The sequence below is a fragment of the Alosa sapidissima genome, chromosome 13, assembly GCF_018492685.1.
Source record: "Alosa sapidissima isolate fAloSap1 chromosome 13, fAloSap1.pri, whole genome shotgun sequence".
NCBI classification, from domain to species: Eukaryota; Metazoa; Chordata; class Actinopteri; order Clupeiformes; family Clupeidae; genus Alosa; species Alosa sapidissima.
Window position 1 is genome coordinate 35764434 of NC_055969.1, and position 20000 is coordinate 35784433.

The 20000-nt window shown below is 45.0% G+C and overlaps 1 protein-coding gene and 1 long non-coding RNA gene across 5 annotated transcripts in view; one reads left to right on the forward strand and one right to left on the reverse strand.

Moving 5' to 3' along the window:
- The window catches only part of LOC121679669 (astrotactin-2-like), a 542058-nt gene that overhangs the window by 363361 nt on the left and 158697 nt on the right, over positions 1-20000 (forward strand). The window lies entirely within an intron of this gene.
- Positions 1-20000, reverse strand: part of LOC121679671 — a 22864-nt gene that overhangs the window by 2820 nt on the left and 44 nt on the right. Inside the window, exon 2 of the long non-coding RNA XR_006021384.1 lies at positions 14523-14526. This is a non-coding gene — a long non-coding RNA (uncharacterized LOC121679671). The remainder of the gene's footprint in view (positions 1-14522; positions 14527-20000) is intronic.

The window sequence follows — 20000 nt, forward strand, 5'->3', positions numbered from 1 at the left end:
GAAACTTTGAATTTCCTTAGCTGACTAAGGGAGTAGAGTCATTGTCTGGACTTCTTCAGAACATATTGAGTGTTAACAGTCCATGTTAAGTCTTCAGTAATGTGGACACCAAGGTATTTAAAACTTGTGACTCTCTCTACAGTTTGCCCACTGATCATTAGTGGGGTGTAACTGTAGTTCTTCTGCTCTAGTCCTTCTGTAATCCACTACCATTTCCTTGCTTTTATTCATAGGCGTGCATACACTAGACACTAGGTGGCGCTAAAGCACTAGGAAGTTTGCCCTTTATCAACGAAAATGCCCTTTTGAAACTTGTTTTTTTTTGTTGTTGTTTTTAATTATTAATATTATTAAGATTTTACTGAGGTCGGTTTTGAAATGATCTTTTGAAACAATGCCCCGAAATGAGCCACCTCCTTGCGCACACCCGACCAGCCTAGCTCTCTTCCTTTGTCACGTGAACTCGCGCGGTCGCGCGCAGGGCACGCCAGATGCGCAGCACCATAGCAGTTCAGTAAGCGTCTTCAGATAGCAGGCTGCTTCTCCCGTGCCCCATCAGGCAGGTAACATACAGATCAAGCAAAATCTTACAGTTTGCCCTCTAAGCCCACATGTAATAATTTTGTTGTGCAGTAAAATGTCTCATTCAGCACCAAACAAGCATTTTTGCCGTCTGGTCACCTGATAAACTAGTTAGATGAAGCTAGATAAAGTTTTACGCTGTAGCCCAAATCAATGACAGATAACGTGACGACCACATACAAATAATTTCGGTAGATTTTGCAAATTTATGTGTTAATAAGAACGTTTTCTGTTGTATATGTTTTGTTAGGCAACATGTATTAACACATTCATTTGTGACAGAAGAAACGGGAAGTTCCCCATTACCTGTGAAAAATGCCCATCTGCATTCATGTAATGACAACAGTCAGTAGCCCACTATAACTCCTTCTCGTACTGTTTGGTCTCTTTATTGTCTTACAGATCAAGTAAATCGTACAGTTTGCCCGCTAAGCCCAACGTGTAATCATTTTGTTGTGCAGTAAAATGTCTCATACAGCATCAAACAACTAAGCATTTTTAGCCGACTGGTCACCTGATAAAGTTTTACGCTGTAGCCCAAGTCAATGACAGATAACGTGAGGACACATAGGCTACAAATAATTTCGGTAGAGTTTGCAATTGCAAATATATGTGTTAAGACGAACGTTTTCTGTTGTATAGGTTTTGTTAGGCAGCATAAAGGAACACATTTTGGTCTCTTTATTGTCTTAATTGTATATTGATTTACTAATTGCAGCACAAGTCAAATTTCATTCAACATGTGCGTGTAATGTTTTTTTATAATTAAGTGTTCCACGTGCGCTAAATCTTTGTGACCAAGGTGAGAGGTACTATTGTGTTGAATGCTGAACTAAAGGCGTCCTCACATAATTCCCATTCCCCTCCTCCAGGTGAGTTAAGGTGGTGTGCATATGGTGGGTTTGTGTGTTCATGTGTGTGTATGTTGGGTTTGTGTGTTCGGTAACACTTTATTTGAAGGGGTCTACACAAGAGTGACATGTTACCGTCATAAGAATGACATGACACATGTCATGCACATTAATGACACATTATTGATGTTTATGACTGTTGTCATAATGTGTCATTCGGTTTTTGGAATGTCAAGTTGACATTGTTTGGGTGTCATCATTATAACAACTTGACATTAGCCAAGATGACATTATTTGAGGGTGTCTCTGTCATGAAAACTTGACATTAGCCAATAAAATGTAAACCATTGTCATGACAACTTGACATTAGACAAGAAAGAAATGCAAAATTGACATATAACTGTGTTTGGCCTGACTCATCTTCTAGGTTTGTGAAGTGGTGGGGCGGAATAATTGATTGTCATGACACCATTCTAATTGTGTCATGAATACTTTCCTTGGCATGATATTGTCATGACAACTTGGCATATAAATGTGTTTGGCCTGACTTATCTTCTAGGTTTATGAAATGATGAGCCTGAACAATTGGCTGTCATGACACCATTATAAATTAGATATACTCAACATATTGAATGGTGTGTGTGTGTGTACAGTGTGTGTGTGCAGTGTGTGTGCATCTCTTTACCCCAGTGGGTGACCCCTCCTCTTCCTGTGCTAGACTCTTTGTAATGGAATTACCTGTGATAGGATGCTGTGCATTGGTCCATGCAGTCGCACCGTGCCTGCCATCTATGACATGTTGCGCTCTCCGCGCCTATAGATGAGTTAGTGTGTTAGTGTGTGTGTGCGTCTGCTCCATACTCAACTCATGCCTATAGATGAGTTAGTGTGTTAATGTGTGTGCGTCTGCTCCATACTCAACTCATGCCTATAGATGAGTTAGTGTGTTAATGTGTGTGCGTCTGCTCTATACTCAACTCATGCCTATAGATGAGTTAGTGTGTTAATGTGTGTGTGTCTGCTCGTCTGCTCCATACTCAACTCATGCCTATAGATGAGTTAGTGTGTTAGTGTGTGTGCGTCTGCTCCATACTCAACTCATGCCTGTTGAGTCTGGGACATGTGTCTAACATGAGTCTGTTTCACCCTGATGGAGTGGAGGTTATCCAGGTTTATCTGTGAAATAATGAGCAGGATAATGATATGATAGATAGATAGATAGATAGATAGATAGATAGATAGATAGATAGATAGATAGATTGATAGATAGATACTTTATTGATCCCAAAGGGGAAATTCAAGCATGTTTCAAGCATTCTGGTGTAAAATGGATTTTGGACATGCTTAGCATGATAACGAGTTTGAATTTTCGTTGGGGATCAGAAAACCGCTTATCCGATGCATTCTAAACTAGCCTGTTTTTAGCCGATGCTTCATAAGACGAGGCATTGACATATTAGACGAGACATTGACATATACGACGAGGCATTGGCATATAAGACGAGGCATTGACATATAAAACGAGGCATTGACATATAAGGTGAGGCATTGGCATTTAAGATGAGGCATTGGAATATAAGACAAGGCATTGACATATAAGACGAGGCATTGACATATAAGACGAGGCATTGGCATATAAGACAAGACATTGACATATAAAATGAGGCATTGACATATAAGACGAGGCATTGCCATTTAAGATGAGGCATTGGAATATAAGACAAGGTATTGACATATAAGACGAGGCATTGACATATAAGACAAGGCATTGACATATAGGCATATAAGACGAGGCATTGATGTATAAGACAAGGCATTGGCATATAAGACGAGGCATTGACGACTTTGTAAATGTGCAGATCGTTTTTAAAAAGGACTGTATACAGACAATACCGTGAGTCGTTTGCTGGTCGTCACCAGGGTTCTAAATTAACACCCGCCAACCCGCTAAATGCAAGTTGTTTGCCAGTCGTCACTACAACACAGATGTTTTTGACGGAAGTACTTTAGAGTAAGTACTAGAGTAAGTACTTTAGAGTAAGTACTTTAGAGTAAGTACTAGAGTAAGTACTTTAGAGTAAGTACTAGAGTAAGTACTAGAGTAAGTGCTTTAGAGTAAGTACTTTAGAGTAAGTACTAGAGTAAGTACTTTAGAGTAAGTACTAGATACTTTAGAGTAAGTACTAGAGTAAGTACTAGAGTAAGTGCTTTAGAGTAAGTACTTTAGAGTAAGTACTAGAGTAAGTACTAGAGTAAGTACTTTAGAGTAAGTACTAGAGTAAGTACTAGAGTAAGTACTTTAGAGTAAGTACTAGAGTAAGTACTTTAGAGTAAGTACTAGAGTAAGTACTAGAGTAAGTACTTTAGAGTAAGTACTAGAGTAAGTACTATAGAGTAAGTACTAGAGTAAGTACTTCCGTTAAAAACTGTTTTTTTATCTGCTTTTCAGTGCAATGATCATGTATTAATAATACTATTGTAACTGTAAGGTTGAAGTACACATGAGGTAGATGAGCAGAACAGTGTTGATTGACTTCAGTGTGAAGGCGACTAGTGGACAGTACGTACACAAACATGGAGAAGGTGAAGAGGCAGACAGGCTATGCAGAGAAGTCAGTTCAATGGCCCTGGGGACAAATGACTTCCTCAGTCTGTCAGTTGTGCATGACAGTGAGCGAAGTCTAGATGTGCAGACCAGGTTTAGTAGCACTAAATCACTCGTATTGACAGACCTGATGACAGTTGTCTGTATTGTGACCATTGTATGTACTCAGGGATTGAAGTATGTACTCAGGGATTGAAGTATGTACTCAGGGTTGGGAGGGGGCTGGTTTACTGGTTTAATGCGCTGTATCTGCAGTGGAATAACATTTGTTCCATTTCTCTGATTCCCTGTTCCGTTCTTGCTAAAGCCACTTTCTCTATCTCTCTTTCTCTCTCTTTTTCTCTCTGTCTCTCATCTCTCTTTCTCTCTCTCTCATCTCTCTCTATCTCTCTCTCTCTCTCTTTCTCTCACAGTTCATTGACTTTACTCCAATCCATTTGAACTTATGTGCACAAATGGTCATCGTCCATCTAAGAGTAGCTGTTTCACAGAAGAATAGCCTGACACCGGTGCTATGAAGTAATCGAGTGTAAATTCAACAGTCAGCTTCACCTTGAGGTAATCCTGGCATCATCTAGAAAATGTTGGGTTAAACACTAGTGTCGGTGTTGGAGAGATAGGCATATATCATGTTGTGATCAGTGTGTGTGTGTGTGTGTGTGTGTGTGTGGCACATATCATGTTTTGTCATATATCACTCTAGTATCGGTGCTGGAGAGACCGGTGGTCAGTGTGTGTGTGTGGCATATATCATGTTTTGTCACGCTCAGCATTGGAGTAACAAGTGAAGCACAAAATGGCAATAAGGTTCCTGTCTGCTGGAAGTGCCCTGAGCCCCAAGTGCTGAGAAAGAACAACTCAGTTTAGTTCCTCTTTATTCTTACATTTGAGTTGTGGAAAGAGCTGGATCGTTCACGAGCGTGAAATATCTAGTGCTACTAGCAAATGGATGGAAAGCAGATAGAAATCACAGACGTCTTTACTGTTTGGCAGAAATGCTACACACATCACACTTCTGGGTGGGCACAATTAGTGTGCGGGGCATGGGGTCCTTCCTCAGAAACAAATGACACAATTATCTTAAACTGGGCAGATTCAAATCATTTTAAAATTTGAAAGATCCAGATATTAAAAATGTGTGGGCACCTAGCTGTAATGGGTACCATGCCCCTGGGCATGATTACGTTTAATAGGAAAATACTTTTATTTCAAACAATCTCTTATCTGTAATTCACTCTCTGTTTCATTCAGCTTCAAATATGAGTTGGAGGAAAGTTTGGGGAGATCACTGGCTACTTAATATTCCCCTGGCCGTGACCAGCCGGTCTGCGCTCGGTCATTTCGGGCTTGTTTTGCACCCTTTACGATGCTGATTAAGTAGCGAGGAGGCGAAAGCTCAGCACGGAACGACACCCTCGGGTCACATTGCAACTTTATCATCGGCGGCGCCCAGCGGCCGGGTCTGTCTCATTACACAGTCACTCAAACAACAGATATTAAAGTCATTAAACATATTACCCATAATCCCTAGGAGGCCCCCGTCCACGCGCCGGGTGAATCTCTCATCATCTGCACACCCCAGTAAGGTGTGTTCAAGGGCAGCCGGGGTGCCAGACTCGAAGGGGGAGGGGGATATATCACAGCACTAAAACTCCTGACCAGTGTGTGTGTGTGTGTGTGTGCGTTATCACAGCACACACCAGTGTCTCCGCCGTCAGCGTCTCCACGAGGGCCTCGTTGTGATGTCATTCAATAAAGTATCTATCTATCTATTTCTCTCGGCCGCTGCAGCTTAGTGCACGGTGTGAGGCGGCGCTTAAATCATGGACACCTTTGGGAGAGTGTTGCTCGCTTCTTAATCACGATGACTTACAGAAGAGTGTTGATCAATGACTTACAGAAGAGTGTTGATCGCTTCTTAGCTGTAGCTGAGAGTGTGTGTGTGTGTGTGTGTGTGTGTGTGTGTGTGTTGCTGTAGCTAAGTGTGTGTTGCTGTAGCTGAGTGTGTGTGTGTGTGTGTGTGTTGCTGTAGCTGAGTGTGTGTTGCTGTAGCTGAGTGTGTGTGTGTGTGTGTGTGTGTGTGTGTGTGTGTGTTGCTGTAGCTAAGTGTGTGTGTGTGTGTGTGTGTTGCTGTAGCTGAGTGTGTGTGTGTGTGTGTGTGTGTGTGTTGCTGTAGCTAAGTGTGTGTTGCTGTAGCTAAGTGTGTGTGTGTGTGTGTTGCTGTAGCTAAGTGTGTGTTGCTGTAGCTAAGTGTGTGTGTGTGTGTGTTGCTGTAGCTGAGTGTGTGTGTGTGTGTGTGTGTGTGTGTGTGTGTGTGTGTGTGTTGCTGTAGCTGAGTGTGTGTGTGTGTGTGTGTGTGTGTGTGTGTTGCTGTAGCTGAGTGTGTGTGTGTGTGTGTGTGTTGCTGTAGCTGAGTGTGTGTGTGTGTGTGTGTGTGTGTGTGTGTGTGTGTTGCTGTAGCTGAGTGTGTGTGTGTGTGTGTGTGTGTGTGTTGCTGTAGCTGAGTGTGTGTGTGTGTGTGTGTGTGTGTGTGTGTGTGTGTGTGTTGCTGTAGCTGAGTGTGTGTGTGTGTGTGTGTGTTGCTGTAGCTGAGTGTGTGTGTGTGTTGCTGTAGCTGAGTGTGTGTGTGTGTGTGCGTGTGTGTGTGTGTTGCTGTAGCTGAGTGTGTGTGTGTGTGTGTGTGTGTGTGTGTGTTGCTGTAGCTGAGTGTGTGTGTGTGTGTGTGTGTGTGTGTGTTGCTGTAGCTGAGTGTGTGTGTGTGTGTGTGTGTGTGTTGCTGTAGCTGAGTGTGTGTGTGTGTGTGTGTGTGTGTGTGTGTATTGCTGTAGCTGAGTGTGTGTGTGTGCGTGTTGCTGTAGCTGAGTGTGTGTGTGTGTGTGTGTGTTGCTGTAGCTGAGTGTGTGTGTGTGTGTGTGTGTGTTGCTGTAGCTGAGTGTGTGTGTGTGTGTGTGTGTGTGTGTGTTGCTGTAGCTGAGTGTGTGTGTGTGTGTGTGTGTGTGTGTGTGTGTGTGTGTGTGTGTTGCTGTAGCTGAGTGTGTGTGTGTGTGTGTGTGTGTGTGTGTGTGTTGCTGTAGCTGAGTGTGTGTGTGTGTGTGTGTGTGTGTGTGTGTGTGTGTTGCTGTAGCTGAGTGTGTGTGTGTGTGTGTGTGTGTGTGTGTGTTGCTGTAGCTGAGTGTGTGTGTGTGTGTGTGTGTGTGTGTGTGTGTGTGTTGCTGTAGCTGAGTGTGTGTGTGTGTGTGTGTGTTGCTGTAGCTGAGTGTGTGTGTGTGTTGCTGTAGCTGAGTGTGTGTGTGTGTGTGCGTGTGTGTGTGTGTTGCTGTAGCTGAGTGTGTGTGTGTGTGTGTGTGTGTGTGTGTGTTGCTGTAGCTGAGTGTGTGTGTGTGTGTGTGTGTGTGTGTTGCTGTAGCTGAGTGTGTGTGTGTGCGTGTTGCTGTAGCTGAGTGTGTGTGTGTGTGTGTGTGTTGCTGTAGCTGAGTGTGTGTGTGTGTGTGTGTGTGTTGCTGTAGCTGAGTGTGTGTGTGTGTGTGTGTGTGTGTGTGTTGCTGTAGCTGAGTGTGTGTGTGTGTGTGTGTGTGTGTGTGTGTGTGTGTGTGTGTTGCTGTAGCTGAGTGTGTGTGTGTGTGTGTGTGTGTGTGTGTGTGTGTTGCTGTAGCTGAGTGTGTGTGTGTGTGTGTGTGTTGCTGTAGCTGAGTGTGTGTGTGTGTGTGTGTGTGTGTGTGTGTGTGTGTTGCTGTAGCTGAGTGTGTGTGTGTGTGTGTGTGTGTGTGTGTGTTGCTGTAGCTGAGTGTGTGTGTGTGTGTGTGTGTGTGTGTGTGTGTGTGTTGCTGTAGCTGAGTGTGTGTGTGTGTGTGTGTGTTGCTGTAGCTGAGTGTGTGTGTGTGTTGCTGTAGCTGAGTGTGTGTGTGTGTGTGCGTGTGTGTGTGTGTTGCTGTAGCTGAGTGTGTGTGTGTGTGTGTGTGTGTGTGTGTGTTGCTGTAGCTGAGTGTGTGTGTGTGTGTGTGTGTGTGTGTTGCTGTAGCTGAGTGTGTGTGTGTGTGTGTGTGTGTGTTGCTGTAGCTGAGTGTGTGTGTGTGTGTGTGTGTGTGTGTGTGTGTGTGTGTGTGTATTGCTGTAGCTGAGTGTGTGTGTGTGCGTGTTGCTGTAGCTGAGTGTGTGTGTGTGTGTGTGTGTTGCTGTAGCTGAGTGTGTGTGTGTGTGTGTGTGTGTTGCTGTAGCTGAGTGTGTGTGTGTGTGTGTGTGTTGCTGTAGCTGAGTGTGTGTGTGTGTGTGTGTGTGTTGCTGTAGCTGAGTGTGTGTGTGTGTGTGTGTGTGTGTGTTGCTGTAGCTGAGTGAATGCTTCAGACAGCGTTTCCTCCCCTGGGTCCTCCACCGCCTCCCTCTCCTCCGCTGAGCCACAATAATGATCCCATTTAGAGATGAAGGGAGGAAGAGAGAGAGAGAGGGAGAGAGAGAGAGAGAGAGGGAGAGAGAGAGAGAGAGAGAAGGGGGACTCTTTAGGATAGCAGTGCGTAGTTTAGAAAATGGTATTCCGACCGCTGTTTCTTTTTGTCTCTCATAAGCGTACAGAGACAGACAGACACACATAGAGACAGACACACACACACACAGACACACACACACACACACACACACACAGACACACACACAGAGAGACAGACAGACACACACACAGAGACAGACAGACACACACACACACAGACACACACATAGAGACAGACACATACACACACACACACACACACACATAGAGACAGACACACACACACACACACATACACAGACAGACACACACACACATAGAGACAGACACACACACACACACAGACAGACACACACACACATAGAGACAGACACACACACAGAGACAGACAGACACACACAGACACACACATAGAGACAGACACACACACACACACACACACACGGAGACAGACACACACAGACACACACATAGAGACAGACACACACACACACACACACACGCACACACACACACACACAGAGACAGACACACACACACAGACACACACAGAGACAGACACACACACAGAGAGACACCAGAAAAGAGAGAAAATGAAATGAACTAAGAGCTGCTGCTGTGGGGTGGTGAGATAGGCAGCGCTTACACACACACACACACACACACACACACACACACACACACACGACTACCTCTCAGTCCAATGGCCCTGCACGCACGCGGACTGCTCAGCTGAGGGCAATATGCAGGTCATTGAAAACAACAACATCAACAACATCAACAGCAGGACAGTGCCAGTGCTGTCAGGGAGGCGGAGTCACGTCTGATTGGCTGAGCCTCAGGCCACCGCGGCGCCTCTTTACGGGCCAAACCAAGTGCCGTCACACGAAGAAGAGAGTGCGATGAATCCATTCACAACCCCCCTATAGGCTACGCGCCTTCCTAACGCCAATCAGGCTCCGCACCTTCCTAACACCAACCAGGCTCCGCGCCTTCTCAACCCCCCTATAGGCTACGCTTAACACCAACCAGGCTCCGCGCCTTCTCAACCCCCCGAGGCTCCTATAGGCTACGCTTAACACCAACCAGGCTCCGCGCCTTCTCAACCCCCCTATAGGCTACGCTTAACACCAACCAGGCTCCGCGCCTTCTCAACCCCCCTATATGCTCCGCGCCTTCTCAACCCCCCTATAGGCTCCTATAGGCTCCGCTTAACACCAACCAGGCTCCGCGCCTTCTCAACCCCCCGAGGCTCCTATAGGCTACGCTTAACATCAACCAGGCTCCGCGCCTTCTCAACCCCCCTATAGGCTACGCTTAACACCAACCAGGCTCCGCGCCTTCTCAACCCCCCTATATGCTCCGCGCCTTCTCAACCCCCCTATAGGCTCCTATAGGCTACGCTTAACACCAATCAGGCTCCGCGCCTTCTCAACCCCCCTATAGGCTCCTATAGGCTACGCTTAACACCAATCAGGCTCCGCGCCTTCTCAACCCCCCTATATGCTCCGCGCCTTCTCAACCCCCCTATAGGCTCCGCTTAACACCAACCAGGCTCCGCGCCTTCTCAACCCCCCTATAGGCTCCTATAGGCTACGCTTAACACCAACCAGGCTCCGCGCCTTCTCAACCCCCCTATAGGCTCCTATAGGCTACGCTTAACACCAACCAGGCTCCACGCCTTCTCAACCCCCCTATAGACTCCGCGCCTTCTCAACCCCCCTATAGGCTCCGCGCCTTCTCAACCCCCCTATAGGCTCCTATAGGCTACGCTTAACACCAACCAGGCTCCACGCCTTCTCAACCCCCCTATAGGCTCCTATAGGCTACGCTTAACACCAACCAGGCTCCGCGCCTTCTCAACCCCCCGAGGCTCCTATAGACTACGCGCCTTCCTAACGCTAATCAGGCTCCGCGCCTTCTCAACACCAATCAGGCAGCGTGCCGCTGAGAAATCAGCCCACAATGTGAACGAGTCGAGAGACAGATGCCGCCGTGTCAGAGTGGGAATGGCACCTCTTGAGAACACACACACACATGCACGCGCGCGCACACACACACACACACACACACACACACACACACAGAGACTCAGGCTGCAGTCAGGGATGCCTGATGGTTGTCTCTCTCTTGTCACACTGTAATCACTGGAGCTGCCTCCTCCATGCGGTGGCCAAAGCCCCTGCTATGCTCACCCAAGTGATCATCAAAGAGAGAGAGAGAGAGAGAGAGACAGAGAGAGAGAGACAGAGAGAGAGAGAGAGCAGACAGACACAGCACATTACCAGAAGGGTTATCAGATGCTTTGTGGCCCAACATTAACATGATTTATATACACTACTGTATATTGCCAGAAGCATTAGGTCACCTGCCTTGACTCGCGTATGAACTTAAGGGACATCCCATTCTTAATCCATAAGGTTTATGACGTCGGTCCACCCTTTGCAGCTATAGCAGCTTCAACTCTTCTGGGAAGGCTTTCCACAAGGTTTAGGAGTGTGTTTATGGGAATTTTTTACCTTTCTTTCAGAAGCGCATTTGTGAGGTCACACACTGATGTTGGATGAGAAGGCCTGGCTCTCAGTCTTCGCTCTAATTCATCCCAAAGGTGTTCTATTGGGTTGAGGTCAGGACTCTGTGCAGGCCAGTCAAGTTCATCCACACCAAACTCTGCCATCCATGTCTTTATGGAGCTTGCTTTGTGCACTGGTGCACAGTCATGTTGGAACAGGAAGGGGCCATCCCCAAACTGCTCCCACAAAGATGGGAGCATGGCATTGTCGAAGATCTCTTATATAAAGCGCTTTCAGACATACGTGTAAGACCGGAGGTTCTGCCAATGTTAAAATGGTGGGGCCGTATATCTGAACGACATAACCGGTCATATGGAAGTCCGAATTTAGCCGGTTGTTCTACTACTCCCCCCCTAGTATTTCCTCTGGACATTATGTAAATGTGCTGTGTCTGAATGAGGCGTAGAACATGCGGTTAAAATTCACACCTAGTGAGAGGGCGTGTTGGTGACGTTTCTTTCGTGTGTCCATTTGGTTAGATCTGACTTAAATGCCAGTGTTATGATGGAGTGGCATGCTGTCCAGAAAATATCCGACCTGGAAAGATGCAGACATCACTGAGCTACTGTCCATGAGGCCAGACAGCATTGTGATGGAACACATGAAGGGAACGGCACGTTGTAGCCTACAACTGCATGGCAAGGCCAAACAAATTCAAAAGACTGAATCATAAGCAGAAGGCGCTGAAAAGGCAGTAGCTACAGGGATGTTGATGGCCTTGAAGTCTTGAGTTAGCCTACTGAATTGGCTGGTAGCATAAAGTTTGTGCATGCTCTCTCTCCAACGCAAACCAGATTTGGGGTTCTATAGCCGAGTAGTTCTGGTACATAACGTTGAAAACAGATAAATGTGTTTATTCGAAGCACACATACAAATACTGTAGGCTAGGTCAATTTCAAGTGCGCACTTACGTGACTAGCCTACTTCAAATATTAGCCTACGCACAATAGATTTCTCTTCTTTAGCCTACATAATGCATAGGCTACACTTTGTAAATAAAAAGCAGCTGTGACAGGCAGCGTCCGCATATATTCTGCGTCATATCTCACATCTTGTGAACTCTACAAGCCCCCACCCCTCACTCGACAACCACACAGAGATTCTGTAATGTGCGTGTATGTCGTTCACACATACATCCGTAAAAGGTCAGTATAAGGTCCGCAGGTTAGCATCATATCTGAATCATCCGAAGGGTAGGACCTCCATTTGACAAACCTCCGCATATACTCCGGAGGTTATATCTGAATATATATATATATATAGTATATACACCTATAAAAAGACCCCCCCCCCTTAAAGTGACTGACCTAAATCAACAGGGGCCAAACCAGTTGGTGTTAATAGTCTTACAATTAGTGAAATGGAGATCGCCTGAGTGCAGTGCATTTGTATAGTGTAGTAATATACTGTAAAGTCACAAAAGAGCACTCCAAACAACTCAACGAAAAGGTTATTGAGAAGCATAAGTGAGGGGATGGATAAAAAAAAACAATCAGGTCACTGAACATCCTCTGGAGTCCAGTGAAATCCATCATTATGGGATGTAAGGAATATGGCAAATGTGCCAATCTGCCTAGAGCACATGTGCCGTCCCCACACACTGAGTGACCGCTCAAGAATGAATATGGCAAATGTGCCAATCTGCCTAGAGCACATGTGCCGTCCCCACAACACACTGAGTGACCGCTCAAGAATGAATATGGCAAATGTGCCAATCTGCCTAGAGCAGGCCGTCCCCACAACACACTGAGTGACCGCTCAAGAATGAATATGGCAAATGTGCCAATCTGCCTAGAGCAGGCCGCCCCCACACACTGAGTGACCGCTCAAGAATGGATATGGCAAATGTGCCAATCTGCCTAGAGCAGGCCGCCCCCACACACTGAGTGACCGCTCAAGAATGGAGGCCACCAAGGCACCTATTCTGAAGTTCTTCACCCGTCAAAGCTCTATGGGTGAGTGGCAAAGCTCTATGGGTGAGTGGCAAAGCTCTATGGGTGAGTGGCAAAGCTCTATGGGTGAGTGGCAAAGCTCTATGGGTGAGTGGCAAAGCTCTTATTAAATCTTGACTAAAGTTTGCCCAAAGACCATCAGACTAGATTTTATTTTTGGAGGACACATAACACTGCACATACAGTAATTTCCCAACTATTAGCTGGTTTATTCATTGATTTTGCAAAATGTCTTCAGCTATGAGGTTAATACATGGGGCAGTTATTATGGTATTAAAATGCTTTTGTTTCTTTTAACGTGCATAACGCACTGTCCTGCATCTTATACACAATGTGGCTAATACACAGGAAATTACTGTACCAAAAAGGCACCATCCCTAATCTGAAGCAAGGTGGTGGTACAAATGCACCATGCCTAATCTGAAGCAAGGTGGTGGTACAAACGCACCATCCCTAATCTGAAGCATAGTGTTTGGTGGTGGTACAAATGCACCATCTATAATCTGAAGCATGGTGGTGGTAGCATCATGCTGTGGGGATACTTCTCAACAGCAGGCCCTGGAAGGCTTGTAAAGGTAAAAGTAAGGCACCATCCCTAATCTGAAGCAAGGTGGTGGTACAAATGCACCATGCCTAATCTGAAGCAAGGTGGTGGTACAAACGCACCATCCCTAATCTGAAGCATGGTGGTGGTACAAACGCACCATCCCTAATCTGAAGCATAGTGTTTGGTGGTGGTACAAATGCACCATCTATAATCTGAAGCATGATGGTGGTACAAACGCACCATCCCTAATCTGAAGCATGGTGGTGGTAGCATCATGCTGTGGGGATACTTCTCAACAGCAGGCCCTGGAAGGCTTGTAAAGGTAAAAGTAAAATGAATTCAGCAAACTAATTGGAAATCCTGGAGGAAAGAGAACTACGACTTGAGAAAAGATTTACTCTCCAGCCAGATGAGCTGAAGATTACAGTGAAAACTACACAGAAATGGTGTAAAAGACAACAACGTGTTCTGGAGAAACACAGAAATGCTGTGAAGACACACAGAAATGCTGTGAAGACAACAACGTGTTCTGGAGAGGCAGAGCCAGAGCCCAGACTTCAATCCTGTAGCAAATCTGTGGCTGGACTTGAAAAGGGCTGTTCACACCCGACCCCCTTCCAACTGGACAGAGCTTGAGCAGTTTTGCAAAGAAGTGAAAATTGCAGTAGCAAGATATGCAAGCTGAGACCTATCCATGTAGCTCCAGCTCCATGCTTTAATTCACTAGTTCACATTCCTGAATTTGCATAAAGACATAAAAGCATAATACATAAAAGCATAATAGAAAAGCATGTTTGGCGAGGTCTCTGGCCATGGTCCTGAAGGGCTTCGCGGAATCGTGCCGGAGTCGACTGCGCAGACAGGAGTCGGGCAGGATTCCGCCATACACCCCAAAAATTGCATTTGAAGATGAAGGACCCTATGGCAAGAACCACGCTGAGCAAATTCAATGGAAGTGCGCGAGGTGCGCTTTCCTCAGATCAGAGATTTGATCTGCCTTGCAATGATGCAGCTGGACAAAGTGAGAGTTTACTCCATAGTTTAGCTTACACCAAGCACAAACGTTGAATCATTTGCCCAATGTCACTGGTGGGAATAATGTTTCACGGGTTCGGAGTGTTCATGGGGAAGTTAGCAGAGTGTTAGTGGTGTGGCGAACGAGGCTGGAGGTAGCCTAATATCCATAGCGCTAGCTTCTGTCTTCTGAACGTGTGCCTCTCCACAATCGCGGCGACGGTAACGTGGTGGAGCCTTTGTCTAATGCCACTGGGTATGTTAGACGAGGTCGAAGTACTCATAGGACAGTTAGGGGGGAACGTAGTGGCAGTGTGGGGAGTCGCAATGAGAATGACAGTAGGCCTAGTCCGAGCTGCGCAAATTCTCTCCACTCGGCGCGCGCGAGGCAGATCTGGCCATGCTGCTCGCATGGTGGAGGTGGTGACACGCTCCCTCTCTCTCTCCCTCTCCCTCTCCCACACACACACACATTAGGTCATGCATAGTCTATCACAAGATGATGGGAATGCCGGCCCTGTATGGATAGGGATAGGGAGTCATTATCTCTACAGCAAAAGGCCTGCTACATAAAAAAAAATGTCAGACATTTATTAGTAATGATTTACACTGTTGATTTGCTATCTACTTCCCTGATCATTTAGGACATACAGTACACTATGTGTTCCTTTTTGTGTGTTCATGTCCTTGTGATGTGTGTGTCTTTGTCAGCTAAGAAAAAAAAAACATAAAAAAACATCAACAAAAACAACAAAAAGAAAATAAATACTAACATTGTCTCTTGTCTTGTCTCGTCATCTCACTCCTGATCTGTGCCTTGCCGTGGCAAGTGAGCTTTTGAACTAAACAGGTCTTGTCTACTTGTGTTTGTGTGTCATCTGAATAATATATATGTGCCCCATACATGGAATCAGAGTGCCTACTGTATGTAGTAAATGGAAAATCTCTACAGCAAAAGGCCAGTCTACCACTACATGCATTTGGTTTGTTTCTGCCATTTATTAGTAATGATTTACACAGTTTGTTCACTACTTACTATTTACCTGAGCATTCAGTATTGTGCAATATAGCATACAGAAGCTGAGGGACATTTTGGGGGGGGAAGAAGTGGTGCATTTTATCATTCAAACATGCGACTTTTCATGAAAATTCTATAATCCAAGATGGCCGCCACCATATGACGTCATAATATGCAAATTAGATATAAACATTTAATCTCTACATAAACTTTGGGTCATCCTTAATATTTCTCTAATTTACAGAAAGTCTCTATCTATTATCACTTTTAAGATATAGCCTTTTGAAATGAAGATGTCAAAATTGATCGTTTCGGAAAAAAACCTCTGGCGCCTAAAGGGTTAAACTGTTCTTATCACGAATCAAACGCCGAGATAAGACTCTTTAAACAGGCAAAGTGGTAGCAGTCACCAACATGTAGATGCGTTAGCTGTAGAACGCAACTGAGTTGGTTAGCTGTTTGTTATGGAGGTCTACTACTTATCTTTAATGAGATAGAAATTCGTCACAGCAATTGAGACTTTAAAGATAAATAAGAAAAGTTATTATTGAAATCATGTAGCAGGAAATAGCCTACAAGCTAAGCTAGAACCCACTGCATAGCCCACGGTGACACACACACTGACTAGCAGGAGTAGGCTAGTCAGTAGCCTACTAAAATCAAAACAGTAGGCTAGGTAAGTTTAGCTAACGTTATACAATTACCCTTGGCAAACGGCAGCAGTTTGTAGCCTAGTACCAACTTCATGTGTAGGCTAACCATTAGCCATCTGCAATGAGGGAAAGCTAGTTGCTTGCTAAAACAAAGTGGCAAGAGATGTAACGTGTTAGAAGTTACAAGCTGGGACCCACGCAAATCACGGAATACAGGCACATTGGCTACTGAAACAAATTTGAATGACAAACAACTTAGGATAGACAACACGTTGGTTAACACATTTCTAAGCAAACTTTACCAAAAACCACGAAGGACTGGAAACCTGATTTATCAGAAATGTCACATCTATATAACATGGCCGCTTGCAATGTTCAAATGTGATTCACGGGATATTTAGCCTACACTGACTTCAGTTCATCCTATGCCTCCAGACAAGCAGTAGTGGCTACTCCGTGAGCCTAACTATCAACACAGCCAATGTGACCGAAAAGTTGTTAGCTAAAAACAGGCAAATAGCAAAACAAGTGCCTTCATCTAGTAGGCTATACATGTTTGTGACATGTATATCAACATTCAGCAGGAACGAGTGGGCTTTACAAACAGCTCTAATACAAAGCAACAAGATAAGAACTACCTCCCTCCATAGTTTCCCACGCAACCTAGACCATGAAAGTCTGTAACAGATAGTGGGCAGCAAGTTCTGCTTGAGACAAGCGAGCAAATCGGTAGTCATTGCGAGCGGAGTAACACCGATGCTGCACCTGGTGGAGCGGAGTAACACCGATGCTGCAACTTCGGCAGGTAGACTGTGAATAAATAACCTGACTGATTGAAGAAGGAGGCGTGGCAAATTCCGTCACGCTCCTCCCGAACTTCCGTTTCTAAACGCCATTTGTGACTTGTAACCCAAGGTGCATTTATTAAATGCTGACTTGCTGATACATATATATATATATATATATATACATATATACCAGAGGAGATTACAGCCTAGTGTTGACAGCAACAAGATGGAAGTCAGCATTGAGCTCCCATATTGTGTCCCATCTCTCTTTAATGGTACAGAATTCACTGTTTGTAAGTGGAGCAGTGGCTGTAGCTATTGTGTGCTGTGTGTGTTGATCATGAGAGCAGAGCGCTGCCGTGCTGTGACAGGGTCCTCTCGCTTAATAGAGTTCACTTCCCCTAAGCAGTGATGGCACTTTATGTAACAGTGTTGTGTGTGGGAGGCTTCCACGGCTGAAACCTCTGCACATAAACTCCTGCTCACTGCTATAGAACATGACAGCACACGAGCCTCTCACAGACTCACAACATCTGGCCCTGTAGCACACATTCCCATCCCAACATCTGGCCATGTAGCACACATTCCCTTCACAACATCTGGCCATGTAGCACACATTCCCTTCACAACATCTGGCCATGTAGCACACATTCCCATCCCAACATCTGGCCATGTAGCACACATTCCCAACATCTGGCCATGTAGCACACATTCCCATCCCAACATCTGGCCATGTAGCACACATTCCCAACATCTGGCCATGTAGCACACATTCCCATCCCAACATCTGGCCATGTAGCACACATTCCCTTCACAACATCTGGCCATGTAGCACACATTCCCATCCCAACATCTGGCCATGTAGCACACATTCCCATCCCAACATCTGGCCATGTAGCACACATTCCCTTCACAACATCTGGCCCTGTAGCACACATTCCCTTCCTAACTATGGCATAAAGAGGATATATACTATACCTAACTATGACTTAAAGAGTATATTATCTTATACTTATGCATTGCAACCATGGACATAAATCAAACTAACTCTGAGTCTACAGTAACTCAGATTTTCATGTTTTCTGTTTTCTAAGGCCTTGGAAACTTTACAACACTCTCTTGCCAGTATATGAACGTGAACACATGCATAACTATACATTATACATTAGAACTATGTAAACATTTACAACTAGCACTAGCTTTACAACTGCAGCATATGTTACCTATTTATAAATGCAATCCGTAATTGCCTGAATAATGTTAGAACTGCTGTCTGCTATAATTATTCTAATGTGATTTAGAAGAAATTATTTTTTGAGTTTTTTCAAGTTTAATTATGGATCTTAGCACAAACAAACCCAAAACAGAATCCAGTTGTAGGTGAATCCAGTTGTAGGTGTACACAGGTGTGTGTTTGTAATGAAAAGGACACTTTATTAAGAGTGTGTGTGAGATCACAAGTGTGTGTGAGATTGTGAGATCACAAGTGTGTGTAATGAAAAGGACACTTTATTTAGAGTGTGTGTGAGATCACAAGTGTCTGTGAGATTGTGAGATCACAAGTGTGTGTGAGATCACAAGTGTGTGTGAGATCGTGAGATCACAAGTGTGTGTTATGAAAAGGACACTTTATCATAATTTGTCTTCCCCCTATTTCCATCACAGTGGTGCCAAACAAAGTTGTGCTTGTCAAGAAAGTTGCCTCAGGAAGGAGCCTAATTGCATTTCTGCATTGTGTGTGTGTGTGTTTGTGTGTGTGTGAGAGTGAGAGAGAGAGAGAGCTGTGATAAAACATGAGAGTTTGACAGGTCTGAATGCCTAACTTTTCACTGTGTTGCAAAAGGTGTTTATTATCTGCCTCTCTCCTCCTCGATTCTGATTTACCACAGACGTAGGAGGAAAAATATGTTTTTTTTTTTCTTTTTTTCAATTGACTTCTTTACTGTGCTGTCAAGACGCTGGCAGTGAAAAACAAACCTTTTTCTTTGTGTCAGTATTGAGATGAGCTCTGCGTAAGGTCACATTTGAGCTTTGTATGAGGGTGACAGCTGTTGGTGATGCATGATGACAGTGATTTGTGTGTGTGTGTGTGTGTGTGTGTGTACATGCACACATTTGTGTGTACATGAGAGAGACAGAATTATTCTCACTGAGATTCATCTTTAGTGTTTGTGTGTGTGTGTGTGTGTGTGTAGGTGTGTGTGACGGAGAGTGAGAGGTCCACCTACACACACACACACACACACACACACACACACACACACACACACCTACACATGTCTGTTTGTGTATGTCTGCTCCAGATTGTTCTCTCCAACTGTAATTTCTCATGAGGATATTCATATAAGGATCTGGGTGTCATATCTCATGAGGATATTCATATGAGGATCTGGGTGTCTTGATTCTCATTTACAGTAGGAGTATCATCATGCCATCAGACTTTATTGGGGATAGGGTGTGCATGTGTGCATGCATGCGTGTGTGTGTGTGTGTGTGTGAGAGAGAAAAAGAAGAAGGAGAATGTGTGTCTGGGTGTATCTGTTCCAGTTCCAGTCTCAAATAGCAACAGACTAAAGGCTAGTGCTCCAGACATCACAGACACACCACACACACACACATCACACACACACCACAGATACATTACAGACCCATCACACACACACATCACACACACATCACAGACACATCACACACACACCACAAATACATTACAGACCCATCACACACACACATCACACACACACCACAGATACATTACAGACCCATCACACACACACATCACACACACATCACACACACACACCACAGATACATTACATACACATCACACACACACCACAGGCCAATCACAGACACATCAGCTTAGAACCGGACATCTCCTCCAGGATATGGCCTTCTCTTGGTGCTGAGACGGCAGCTGAGCGGCGCCTGCACTGA